This window comes from Geotrypetes seraphini, chromosome 2 (assembly GCF_902459505.1).
Source record: "Geotrypetes seraphini chromosome 2, aGeoSer1.1, whole genome shotgun sequence".
In the NCBI taxonomy this organism is placed as follows: Eukaryota; Metazoa; Chordata; class Amphibia; order Gymnophiona; family Dermophiidae; genus Geotrypetes; species Geotrypetes seraphini.
Genome location: NC_047085.1, coordinates 431,663,109 through 431,675,524, shown reverse-complemented (window position 1 = coordinate 431,675,524; position 12,416 = coordinate 431,663,109).

Below are 12,416 nucleotides of genomic sequence, written 5' to 3'. Positions count from 1 at the left end.
GAATGCCACTAATGTTACATGAAATACAAGAGGAAGGACAGTACAATATCTGTGGGTCTGTATTATTCAGAAAATAAAAATGGTTTAGAAGCTTTAATTTTACCTCATCTTTTTAGGCCTCAGAGTGACGAGAACTGCTCTCTCCACTATAAGTGACAGGGAGGAGGAGGAGAGTTCATCTTAATGAAGGCTCAGGAAAAATTCAGACAGGGGATCACAGACACCTGCCACATCCTGCTGTTCTATACCTGTGGTGCAGATGCAGCCTCTGGGGATGACAGAATAAGAATCAAAGTTGATGATAGACCGCTGTAATAACAACCTTAGGAGAGATGGTAGAAGCACTCAAAAGGTAAGCAAATTGGAAGGGAAAGGATGTACAGGTAGATTTGGAAAATAATCAAGAGGAGAGAGGTCATTTACTTCTCAGGTGCCTCAGTTTGCAGGGATGGAAATAGAGTCCAGAGGTTACCTGGAGATATTTGAAGGGGTGGGATAGTAGATATTGCTTTTCAGCTGGGCACAACCCACTTGGCAAATGATTGGCTAGAAAAAGTTAGTTTATGAAATTAACGTTGTGGGATGAAACAGTGAACCAAATCTATGACCTTCTCAGAAGCATTAACAGGGCAATTTTATAAAGTATGTGATACCAGAAATGTTGATATCATATATCCCAAAATTCTGCCTAAGCGCTGTTCTGATGTGCACATCAAGTTTTCAAACTTATCAAAATTTGATATACCACTTATAAATTGTCTAAGCGGTGTACATAAATTCAAAAACTACAGTTATAAAATTAAAAGGTAATCACGGTAACAGAGAGTGACAAACACATTCGTAGGGAGAAAAAGGAAGAGAAATACAATATTCAATAGTAAAGAAAGACATTAAAAGGGAAACACAAAAGGGAGGGTATTAAAATTTTTTCTCAGATAGTAAAAGCTGAGAGCAATATTAGCGGTCAAAAGCATCCTTAAAGAGAAATGTTTTTGTTTTTAAAACATAGTAGATGACGGCAGATAAAGACCCGAATGGTCCATCCAGTCTGCCCAACCTGATTCAATTTAAATTTTTTTATTTTTTCTTCCTAGCTATTTCTGGGCAAGAATCCAAAGCTTTACCCTGTACTGTGCTTGGGTTCCAACTGCTGAAATCTCTGTTAAGACTTACTCCAGCCCATCTACACCCTCCCAGCCATTGAAGCCCTCCCCTGCCCATCCTCCACCAAACGGCCATACACAGACACAGACCGTGCAAGTCTGGCCTAGTTCAATATTTAATATTATTTTCTGATTCTAAATCTTCTGTGTTCATCCCACGCTTCTTTGAACTCAGTCACAGTTTTACTCTCCACCACCTCATTCCAGGCATCCACCTCATTCCAGGCATCCACTATCCTATCCGTAAAGTAGAATTTCCTAACATTGCCCCTGAATCTACCACCCCTCAACCTCAAATTATGTCCTCTGGTTTTACTATTTTCCTTTCTCTGGAAAAGATTTTGTTCTACGTTAATACCATTCAAGTATTTGAACGTCTGAATTATATCTCCCCTATCTCTCCTTTCCTCTAGGGTATACATATTCAGGGCTTCCAGTCTCTCCTCGTACGTCTTCTGGCGCAAGCCTCCTATCATTTTCGTCGCCCTCCTCTGGACCGCCTCAAGTCTTCTTACGTCTTTCGCCAGATACGGTCTCCAAAACTGAACACAATACTCCAAGTGGTAGAAAATAGTAACAGTGCAATACATATGAATCTGAACGTATAACAAATCAAGAAAAGCACTTTGAACTTACAAATATTCGAAAGTAATCTTTTCCCCCCACCCCCTTTACTTAATCAATAATATAAATGCAATTATCATTCCAATAACCCACTCTTATTTAAAGTAGTAATACATTCCCACCCTGGATGTGTAAGGAAATCAGACAAAAATGAAAGAGAAATGACAACTATATAGAAGCAATAAAAGATGCCAATGGGCCCCACAGGAAAGGGACTTGGGAGTTCTGATCGACAAGTCGATGAAGCCATCCACGCAATGTGCGGCAGCGGTGAAAAAGGCGAACAGAATGCTAGGAATAATAAAGAAGGGGATCACGAACAGATCGGAATCTCCATATTTTCTACCAATCTTCTTTTGTTTCATGTTGGATTCTTTGGTGGACTGCTTGCCTTGTTTCATTGCATGGAGTGGAACGTACTAGAGATTGTTTATACATACATACATATGGGTTACAGTTGGTTGATGTAGAGTGAGGCAGTTGAGAGGCGTTGTAAACTTGGTTATTAATACAGACTTATATTTCGGATAGTATTACTGTTTTACAAATATTTGAACATTTTTATTTTTATATATGCATGGAAAGGGTTCAGAGTTAAAGTCCTGGGTAAGCAGGTGGGAAGGAAGAGGGATTTGTTCAGAGATGTTTGGGGGTTGCACAGAAGAAAAACTATGCACTGGTATGCTAATCTTTGTTTGTTTTGAATTTAAAAAAAATAAGAAATACAAGTGGAAATAAAGAAGTAAATAAGAAAACAGATAAATGAGGGTGGGGCAGGGTGAGGGCAGGGCCAGGGGGGCCCAGTGTACAAATTAACATATTTACACTCAGTTTTTGTTCATAAAAAAGTTCTAATGCAGGTTAAAAAATTTGCTATTAACATGACTGTGTCAAACAAACAGGGAAAAAAAATCAATGAAAAAAAAAGCCAAACTTTCCAAATGGAAGTTAACACATTTTTTTGCACATGCACATTCCTATCTCAGATGCATCCAGAATATTCTGTAGACACGGGACACAATAGCATTCTTTTTGAAAGCAGGTGGACATCTCAAATTGGCCCAAAAAGTCCAAATCACAATTTTTGAAAAGCAGAATTTGAACGTTTTACATACCAAGGAAGCATGTTGGAGGTGTTTTTTGAGTGGGACTAAGAAGGGCCCAAAATTAGGATTCCTTTCAGTAATAATGGAATGGGAAAAAATGACCAAGGCAAAAAAATGTTTTAAAAAAATCTAGACCTATTTTAAGCATGTTGTAGGTACAAAAAGGTGCCCTAATGATGAAGGCATAGCTCCTCAGTCTCCCAGTAGTTACTGTCCCCTTCCTATTTGCCTAAGAAGTGAAAGTGAGAGTGGATAGCAGACTCTATGACATCTTTAGGTGTTATGGCCATTCTTAACAGAGCAGCAAGCCCATGTAAGGGGTAGCCGTGGTCAGTGTAATGGACTCTGAACAACAAGACCCAGGTAAAACTCTCACTTTAACCCTTATTTCTGTAGAAATAGGTCAGCCCTCCAGGAACATGGAAATATCTACTGCACCAGAATTAAGGTGGGATGTTATACTTGAGTCCCATTGTTTAAAGTTCAATGCACTGACCACTAGACTACATGTCTATCTGGCCATTTTTGTACAACTGATACCAGACAGATAATTTTGTGCCTGCTCTTTAGATGTTCATCTTTTGAAAATAACTGTTCACTTTGAACCTTTCAAGCACCAGTACATCATTCTCACATATTTTTAACAGGAAATCCCAATGTTTTTCCTGTTTGAAAATTGCTGTAAGATGGCTGGTTTTTGGGATGGTTTTTGGGAGCAGGGCATCCCAATTCTGATAGATGTTCTTTTAAAAATGCCCTTTCCATTAGAAAAATTTGTTGCTCCTGACATTATATAATGTCAACAGGCCTAGTCCTGCTACTTAGAGAACGAAACAGGGACAAATTTTACCCCGTCCCTGGTGGAACTCAATTTCCCCATCCTGTCCCTGAGAATTTTGTCACTGTCTTTGTCCCTGCCCCATTCCTGTAAGCTCTGCCTTACCTGCACAAGCCTTGAACACTTATAATTCGAAAGTGTTTGAGGCTTGTGCAAATTAGGAGAGAGCTTTCAGGAATGGGAAAGAGTCAGGAAAAGAATTTGCAGGGACAGGATGGGAAAATGAGTTCCTGCGGGGATGGGGGAAAAATTAGTTCCCGTATCATTCTCTACTGTTACTGAAATGATAGAGAATATACTTTTTCCAGGTCGGTTAAGAAAAGTTTAATGTAAAATAGAAAATGAGGAAAAAAATGTTCATCTTATTAAACAGAGGTGATTGCTACTAAGATAAATTTCAGAAAGATTCCCCCTCTCTTCTGCAGTATCTTATCTTTTCCATTTCATTAGGCACATTACATTTTTTTGCTTACACACATACACAGTAATAATAATAATAATGGTAATAACTTTATTCTTCTATACCGCCACAATCTTGCGACTTCTAGGCGGTTTACATTTAAGAGAGCTGAACATTCAGCGATTTACAATATGTGGAGGGAGTACAGAGTACAGAGACTATTAGGAATCAAAATTACAAAATATAATGTTTGCTAAGAATTTCGGAGCGGACCTGTAAAGAAAAATCGCAGCTTTCCTGAAAAAAGGGAAAAAATTACAATGTACAGTATAATAACTGGCTGTTGCCCAATGTTTGCCTAACATTGTAATTATATTTCGTTTATGAACTGTTGCCTTATACAAAACTCAGGACAATGATAGAAACCTCATATGCCAGGTCTGAAAAGAACACCTGATAAGTGTGTGAGACTGTTTCAAGACAATAGTCTTCTGTGCCTCTCCTATTTTTGGTATTATGAAGTTCTTGCAAAATATTTTTTTCTTCCCTTTTCACGTAGTGCTACTCCTTAGGACACTCCACATGGTCAGTGCAGCGACAGAAAGAAAGACAGACAGGGGGAGAGAGAGCGACAGAAAGAAAGACAGACAGGGGGAGAGAGAGCGGCAGAAAGAAAGACAGACAGGGGGAGAGAGAGCGACAGAAAGAAAGACAGACAGGGGGCCAGGGAAAGAGACAGAAAGAAAGAAAGAAAGAAAAAGAAAGAAAGAAATGCCTAAGTCTACACATCTATTCTAGCACCCGTTAATGTAACGGGCTAAAAAACTAGTAAATTTTATATAGTACTTAGCTTGGGTTTTACTTTTTACTCAGCCGCATGAATGAAGTGCGACGGAAGATCTCCGTTTCGCTCTTTAATTGTTTAAAGAGCTTCTTCAGGAAATGGGTATTGTAGAATTTCATATGCTATGCAAAAGAAAAAGAAATATATAAGATTAGTGCTAGAAATCAAAACAAACTTATTCATGCTACTAAAAGCATATTTAATAGAGCAAATTGTTGTACATCTGAGCAGAGAACTATTAAAAATAGAAAAGATAGTATTATACCAGAGCCAGTCCGATTAAGTGGGGTGGGCTCTGTGTTTGGGAGAATTTTCACTGCTCAAGCCCCCAAATGATCTGGGATATTCAGGGTCTCAGAAAAATTCAGCTTTTTCGAAAGTCATCAGCCGTGAGAACTGGTGGTCCATGGGACTGAAAGAGCCACAGATTCAAATGACAATAGCAATGTGCAAACAGCTGTTGCGCTCCATTCTTCTACTTTATGCCACGTACAACAAATGCACTTTTGTGTTAGAGCATTCTAAATAAAAGTTTTAAGTTTGCCTCCACGATTTCTGCTGCTATACCTTAGGGAATAGATTTTTCTCTCCTCCCAAGAAGTTCAAAGATCCTGATGCCAAGAAGTTAGAGGAATGGGACGAGCAGGCCAAGATTGATATCCATGGGATACAAAGCCAAAGGTTTTGGAACAAGCCTGAAATCAGAGGACTGGGATGAAGAAATGGATGGAGAGTGGGAACCTCCTATGATTCAGAACCCAGAGTATAATTATGAATGGTAATTAGGAAGGATTCAGTGTAATTAAGTATAATTGTATCAGACTAATAGTATGTATGAACTTACATATTTAATTAGATTGAGGTCAGGAATTCTAATATAAGTCATTGGTATTAATTGATATTTTATCTTCCTTAAAATATGCTTTATAGAGTAAAGTTCTACATAAATTGACTAATTTAATTTTTAATTTAGCTAAGATAGAAACTGAAATATTTATCTTATTTATACATTTGATAAGAGTTAGATGCTTTTTTTCAAAAAGAAAGGGGAAAAAAAGATACAAAAAAATAAGGGAAAATGCATAAATAACATGAATAGACTTTATGAATGTGTATGAATGGTAAGAAGATGTGTTGGTTTTTGGGGAATTCTGTAAACAAATATCAATATTATGAATGATAAGGAAGCACATTTAATCTCAGATATAAAGGAGGAGCCTAGGGTTTGGTTATGTAAATTTATGTATGGAATTGTTTTGAAGTAGAATAATTGGGAATATATGTTCATATATAGGGGTAAGTATGAGTGGCAAATTATTTAATGCGGAGATGGGTAAGAATGGTAAGATAATAGGTTTAGTTTTTGGAATGAATGAGGTATAAATTTTAATAAGAATTCTGTTGTATGAATGAATTTTGATTCTTTTGACATTGTAATGATACACTTAATAAGAGTTAGATAGTTAATAGGATACAAAAAAAGGAAAAGGCATGAATGGTATGATAGTATGTTGATTACAATTACGAAAGGGACGCTTAAGGTTTGGTTAATATTTATTTCTACCTTGGTTTTAATTTTATTCAATGTATTTCAAATGTTTACCACTACTAAAATAAAATATGATAACTGATTAATTTTGAGGCAGTAAATAGTTTAATGAACTTTCAATTACTGAAGGGGATATAGAATGGTCATCAGAATACTATGACAGTTATTATTGAAATATCTTACTTAAGGAAATTTTGTTGGGGAATTTTATAGAGTGTCTAGGGAGGGTGGGTGATCGTTAGCTGTCATGAACGCACTCAAGTTTATGAGGTACTATATGGGAGGGGTTTGGGATGGGAGGGGGAGGGGGTTTATATTGGGTCCTTGGATATGTGGGAAACTTTAATCTTGTTATATGCTTAAAGGGAAGATAGTAGAACATTTAACAACATGGTATAGAACAAGCGATCCAAGATGGCTGCTGACTAGCTCGGCTGAACGTCACAATCAGGAGCACTTCCCTAAATGGGTTTTTCTTCTTATCTTTGACTCCGAAATGCCCAAGAGGAGAAGAAGGAGTTCTGCTACGACCTCGTGGAACTCTGGAGCGGCCGCATTGGGTAACATCGAGGAGTTCCTGCAGCGTATGCAGGGAACTCCACAGCAACTCAGGACTTCCCCGCTGGAGACGCTCTGTGTGAACAGAATGGAGTCAATCACTTTGGGACTTGAAACCACCTTAAGCCCCGACATTAGGGTGCCACTTCCTATTCCTCAGATTACCAGTTCCCCACAGGGGGAAGAGCTCTTGGAAGTTGGAGCCCTTCTGACTCCGGAGGTCGGAGGGAATTTTGAGGGGAACTTGGAGTTAGACTCCCTGCAACTACAGGAGACTTCACTTTTGGATATTGAGGAAGTAACAGCGGTAGGAGCTGGCAGGATCCAGGAGGTCGAACGATGAGGAGCAGAGCCAGTTGGTGAGGAAACAAATATTAAATTTTTTTATTTCTCAACCACAGAAACCCCAGGAGGTTACTTTAGATGCAATTTGGTACCTTGTTGCCAATCTTCCAAATTTGATATATCCACACTTCCAGCAGATAGAAGATCTTTCTGCTCCCATGTACATAAATCATTTTCAAGAACAGATTATATTTTTTATTTTGGATCAATTAACTCAGCAGATTACAAAAGCCAGCATAGATCCAATCATTTTATCAGATCATGCTGGAGTTTGGATCAAATTTAATTTAAGAGAACACGATTCTAATAAACCTGTATGGAAATTCAATAATTCATTGCTTGCAGATTCAAACATTCTTGCAAAATTTCAACTAAAAATGAACGAATATTTTCAAACTAATGTTTCAGAGGAAATCACTTTAGAAATAATATGGGACGCTTTCAAAGCTACCATGAAAGGGAAAATCATTTCATATTCGGTACATGTTAGAAGACAACTTAAAATGAAATATGCTAATTTGAAAAAAAACTTAAGGATTTGGAGTCAAAATTGGCCTTAAAATGGGAACAAGTTACTTTACAGGCCCTCTTAAAAACAAAATATAAATACAATGAGATTTCCTCTCAAATGGCAAGGAAAGATTTGTTTTATCAACAGGCTCTGTACTATAGAAACTCGAATGAAGCGGGAAGATTATTGGCTAACTATCTTAAAACAAAATAAAGAAAAGTAAAGACTGTGGCAGTTAAAGATGAGAAGGGTGAAACTCATTCTCAAATTGGAGATATTTTTAAACAATTTTTGAACTTTTATAAAGCATTGTATTCTTCTGAGCTTTATTCCTTCCTATGTCCTTAGTGCCTTCAATGCCTCCTATGTCCTTAGTGCCACTTCCTATGTCCTTAGTGCCCTCAGTGCATCCTATGTCCTTAGTGCCCTCAGTGCCCCTTCCTATATCCTTAGTGCCCCTTCCTAGTCCTTATTGCCCACAGTGCCTCCGTCCTGTGTCCTTAGTGCCCCATTGATTCCGTCCTGGGTCCTTAGTGCACCCAGTGCCTCCTTCCCATGTCCTTAGTGCCCCCAGTGCCTCTGTCCTGTGTCCTTAGTGCCCTCAGTGCCTCCTATGTCTTTAGTGCCCCTTCCTATGTCCTTAATGCCCCCAGTGCCTCCTTCCTATGTCCCCCCTCACTGCCTTCCAGACTTTGTCCCATCCCCACCCTTCGAAGCCAGCATGCCTGCCTCCCTCCCTCCCATCCCCCTGTACAGTACAACCCTTGAGCAGCATGTTTCCATCTCCCCCCCCCCCCGCCACTACCGCCGCCATGCAGCCGACCCCAGTGACCCTCCCTCCACGAGATGACTGACAAACCTCCTGGCTCCAGCAGCGTCCGCAGCACTCTAAACATGCTGCTTCGCGGCCTTCTACTGCCCTGATTTCCTCTGCCGCGTCCCTGATGACATCAGCGCTGCTGGAGCCAGGAGGTTTGTGGTCGTCTCGCGGTGGGAGGGTCGGATGGGTGGTCAAAGGGGTTTCAGGTGCACCGGTGGGGGGGGGGCGACAGTGATGATGAACTGACTTACATGAAAACAGAACCCTAAGCGTGCATGCGCACTCCTACCTGCCAGGGATCTACTGATCACGTAAAACAGAACACGCAAGTAGGAGTGCGCATGAGCGCTTAGGGTTTTATTATTATAGATAATACTTTTTCTGAAAGTTTTCATCTGGAGAGGGGAGTTAGGCAAGGGTGGCTGTTATCTCTTTTACTGTTTGATGTTGTTCTGGAACCCTTGCTATTGGCTATTCAGCAGGCAAAGGGGATACAGAGTATTCCTTATGCAGGTCAGGAATATAAAGTTTCTGCGTACGCGGATGACATTTTGCTTCATTTGAGGAACCCTGAATTTACCATTCCACATTTACTAGATCTGATTTGAGAAATTGGAGTAAATCAGAGGTATTTCCATTAAATGTACATTGCCCAAAAGAATGATTTGATACGTTCTCTTTTTTTTGGAAGGAAGAGGGTATAAAATATTTAGGTATTTGGATAAAAAGTACATTGGAAGAAACGATGAAAGTGAATGAAAAAGATGTAGAATAGTGAAAGGACACATTTCGTTTCAAATAGGAGGGGACGCTAGGAACCAGTGATACATTCAGGAGGGGTTCCCTGAGTGGAATAATCTTAAAAATCAATATAGCTTGCCAGTTTTGTGTTTTCAAGTGGACTTCCTGGGGCACCAGGCTGCTCAGTGGTATAAATTAATATCTGGATTTTTGAATAAGAAACCAAAGACTGGCCTTCGTGACATTTGGAGCATTGAGATAAAGCATCAGATTACTGCATCTCAATGTCCACGAATTTGGACTTGGAGGATGAGATGTACGGGGTCCGCATCTATGAGACAAACTTGTTTTTTCTTATTACATAGAGCATTTTGGACCCCAGTTCGATTACAGAAATTAGATAGTTCCCAAAGTCTAATAGATGTTGGCATTGTCATTTTGATGCTGGGACTTTGGATCATTTACTATACTATTGTCTCTTGATACTTAAATTTTGGAGATCTATTTGGGATCAAGTGAACATTATATTAGAAAATCCAGTGGCATTGACGTACGACACCATCCTATTCGGTACGTTATTGAGAGCTAAAAGCCAAATATCTGCTTGAACTAATAAACTTCTCTGTATAATGAGAGGAGTTGCCATACAACTTATTTTGAGGAATTGGAAGAACTGTGATAGATTAAATTACACTTTCTGGTGGGAATCTCTCTGTTATACTTTTAAAATGGAACATTCGATGACCATACAACAGGAACGGTATAAGAAATTTATGGATGTTTGGGAACCAATGACTAAGTTCTGTAAGGAATGATAACTGATTTTATTTTATCAACCCTTAAGCATACACATCCAAGGTTGGGGGGGGGGGGAGGGTTTTGCATTGGAATTTCAATTGGGGAATATATGGAGGGTTTCCTGTAGGTATGTAATTTTTCTGATTATTTGGTGGGGGGGGGGGAATAGTTGTGCATTAATCTCTATTTCGTGCATTTCGTGTAAACTTATGTATACTGAAATTGTTTATTTGCACTATGATAGTTTGGAAATTTAATAAAGATTTACAAAAAAAGAAACGTAAAAACAAAACAGTACAACAAAGGAACCTGGCTGTCTTTAAAGAGAGCCCCTTGGGAAAGGTGGGTAAAAGCATTTCTGTGCACAAGCGCATCTGGGCTCCAGCGGAGCGGCCTCTGAGCTTCGGGAGCCACGGCCGGGAGGGGCGGGGCTCTCGGTGACGTCACCGAAGCGAGGGGCGTGGCCCTGTCGGCGCCGGGCTCTGCTCTTACTGTCAGCGCTTTCTCCGTGCTGCTGCTGCCAGGCTCTTGCACGCCCGTGCCCGTGTAGGGGGGATCCCGCCACTCGGTGCCTCCGCACAGCGCTGCCCGGCATGTCCTTCATGGACAGAACGAAGAACGCCATCCTGTTGCTTTTCCTGGGAAGCTGCCTGGTCCTGCTCTCCCTCAGCTTCTGGCTCAGCCGAGAGGACAGCCTTCACAGGTAATAGCGCTGGCTATGGCATGCAGCGGGCTGGGCTCGCCCTATCAGTGTGAGCATGTTGAGGGCTCGCTGTCACAGATCATCTTTCTCGGGGGAGGATGGAAGGGGTGAATTTTTGTGAGGTTTGCTCCCTTCTGCTTGCTGCCCTGGGATCAGACTCTCGTTGCAGTCCAGTAGAAGGGCAAAGAGTTCAGTGTCCCAGTCAGTGGGGAGGGGGGGGGGGTTTCGCCCCCCCCAAAAAAAAATCACCCCCAAAAAATCAACAGAAGTGATCAGAGAAGTTACCATGACATGAGCATGATGCTTGTAAGGGGAGATCGCCCTATTGCAACTTCACTAAATTAAACAATTCTTATGCTGATTCCTCAAAAGGTGTCACGACATGCAAATAATCCCTTGTTCGGCGTTATAACCACTTGGATTTGGCATCCGAACATACCGAAACTTAGATTATAGCAAGATATGTTTTCATGCAACCAGCGACACTTTTTTTTTTTTTTGCTAAATCTGGTTAGAAACTGTTGAATGCTAGACATTCTAAGTCTCAATCTTGTAGTAGAAACTCATCACTAAAGCTGGGATTAACTATAAAAGCACATCGTGCATTACTTATATTGCATATCTACTCCAGTGCAAACCTTATTTCAGCAAAGCTCACCTCACTCGACACCAAAAACCTATCTCCACAACCTATCTAAATCATAGACATTGGAAGCTAAGCAGGACTGGATCTGCTAAATAATTGGATAGGGAGACTGTTGGAGAAGACCTGTTTGTTGTTTACGGATATGATATATACCGACAAAATTCAACTGTGATCTAGAAAGAAAAGCTGGTATATCAAGAAGAAACTCTCCAGCTTTAAAATTCCCACTCGATGAAATTGCCTTCTCAGAGTGTCAAACAATTTATGCTCAAGGGGGCTTATATACAAAAAAAGACTCTTACAGCGGTGTGCCTGTGGAGCAGCAGAAATAAGTCACAGGCCACCATACAGCTTGCTCCTTGATCTTTATTTCTGTACTGAAATGGATGAATATAGCTGGTGCATGGGGAGAAATCTGTCTTGACTGGAACCTTTAGCAGTTGTTATGCAATTCAGAACTTTACTAGAGCCAACCTAGGTTGTGAGGAGTTTGATCTTAAAAAGAAATAGGAAGGGGGTTGAGGTTTGGTGACAGCTTAATCTCTGTATGTCTTCCTCACCTTTCTTGAGATCATTATATTTAAACATGACTTGATTTTTCACTTTCCTGTTTTAGTTCTGGCGGATCGAGGCCATTTATTTTACATAAAGGGGGGACTTTATGGACCTGAGCTACCATTATGATGTATTATGTTATTGATAATCGGGTTATTAGTAACTATGGGATGCTCTTTGGTCTTCTCTATTTAACAATGAGACCCCGTGCGAAA